Source organism: Benincasa hispida, chromosome 1 (genome assembly GCF_027475165.1).
Source record: "Benincasa hispida cultivar pf3 chromosome 1, pf3_genome.v1.1, whole genome shotgun sequence".
NCBI classification, from domain to species: Eukaryota; Viridiplantae; Streptophyta; class Magnoliopsida; order Cucurbitales; family Cucurbitaceae; genus Benincasa; species Benincasa hispida.
Window position 1 is genome coordinate 89604628 of NC_143478.1, and position 1884 is coordinate 89606511.

Here is a 1884-nt window from a genome sequence, read left to right on the forward strand (position 1 = left end):
AACTTGTACGATTTCTCCCCAGGAATCATGAGATCAGCATTGGATGGATCAAGGTTCAAGATGAAGCCGATAATGTTACAAATGATGCAAACAGCAGGATAGTTCGATGGACGGTGTGGTGAAGATCTGCACGCCCATCTACGAAGCTTCATTGAAATTTGTAACACTTTTGTGTTCCCAAATATCTCTGTTGAAGAAGTTCGATTCACGCTATTTCCATTTTCACTATGCGATAAAGCAAGAAAATGGGCATACTCCCTCGAACTAGGAGAGATAACTTCATGGGAGTAGGTTGTGGAGAAGTTTATAAAGAAGTATTTCCTTCCAATAGAGAATGCCAGAAGAAGGAAACTAATCACAAATTTTGAACAAGAAGAAGAAGAATCACTCAGTGACGCATGGGCGAGGTTCAAGAGATTAGTGCACGACTGTCTGCACAATGGATTGTCGAATTGCCTCCAAATGGAGATTTTCTATCATGGACTAAATCCTGCATCGCAGACAGTTGCCAATGCGGCAGTAGCAGGCGGTCTGCTGGACAAGACTTATGATGAGGCAAAGAACATTCTTGATCACATATCGAAAAACCATGAAGATTGGCAAGAAAGCGATCAACGAGTAAAACCTAGAGAAGGTAACGCAAATGATGGTGCCATCGCATATTTGCAAGATCAGATGAATGCGATGGTGCAATGCGATAACCTCAAACATGTGACCGGTTCGATCAACCCATCGCAATCAAGGAATCAGCCCACCGCAAGAAAGGATGCAATAAAAAATGATGCGGGCGACAACAAATTTGGGGGTTGTGTCTTTCCTTGCCTAATCTTATTTCAATTTTGCACTTCTCGCATTTCAATTTAATATTGTTAAATTCTACTGTCGCATCCTTTTTAGTTTGACTCAATCTTGAATTTTTTATTACTTTATTTGGTCGCCGCATTAACCCTGTGCCAATTATGACTTCAATGATGAAATTCATGCCTTAATTTCTTACCGCATGCACTAGAGTCAAATTAATTTCAAGACAATCAATTCATGAAACATTTCTAAAATTTAGCTGTCTACCAACTTTCCTTCAAAACTATTTTTATGAAATTTCCTAAGTTCATCGCATGAGTTATTTCATCTCTCAGAAATGAGGACATTGCTGTGTGTTAAATTTGGGGGTGCTAATAGTGTTATTTTCAACCTTGTTACTTTTAGAAATTCAATTTAAAAATTAAAATAATAATAATAATAAAATTTAACGTTGAGATCAAATCTTGCTCGTAGTTGGATGTCCGCATGACACCCGTGGGGGCAAGCAAAAACGAAGGTGGGAATCGTGATCAACACATAAACTAAGTGATCGCAACTCCGTTGCAAAATAAAGAGATGGGCATGAGTTTTGACTGAGAAAGAGCGCCTTGTCCGTAGTTGGATGTCCGCATGACACCCATGGGGGCAAGCCAAAACGAAGGCTGGGCACACGGATCAATGCAAGATCACAAAATGAATATCTGAATTGCGCAAGGGTCAAAATCACTCGAACACCCTGGTCTGAGAAAGTTTGATATAAATCATGCGATGTCTTAGAATCGAGTAAATATTTTTTTTAAGGTTAAACTTGTGGTCCCTAAAGGTTAGAAATATTTTAGGAAGAGATCAGGATAGAAATTAAGAAGGCATTAGTTCATGAAATTTGAATAAGGCACCTTGAGAAGTCTAGGTAGAGTAAAGGCGGTTGAATTTTTAAAGAAAATCTTTAGTTTATGTTTGAGGACAAACATTGTTTTAAATTTGGGGGTGTGATAACTGCTAGAAATACAAGTTATTACAACTCAAATAAGTAAAACAATGAGAGAATGCGATGGAAAAATAGGCAATATCATGTCCGAAAAG

The 1884-nt window shown here is 38.3% G+C and overlaps 1 non-coding gene across 1 annotated transcript; it reads right to left on the reverse strand.

Annotated features, from left to right (window-relative positions):
• Nucleotides 1-339: 339 nt before the first annotated feature.
• Nucleotides 340-446, reverse strand: LOC120070375 (small nucleolar RNA R71). The gene has a single exon (XR_005479871.1). It is a non-coding gene; the product is annotated as a small nucleolar RNA R71 (small nucleolar RNA).
• Between the last annotated feature and the right edge of the window lie 1438 nt (nt 447-1884).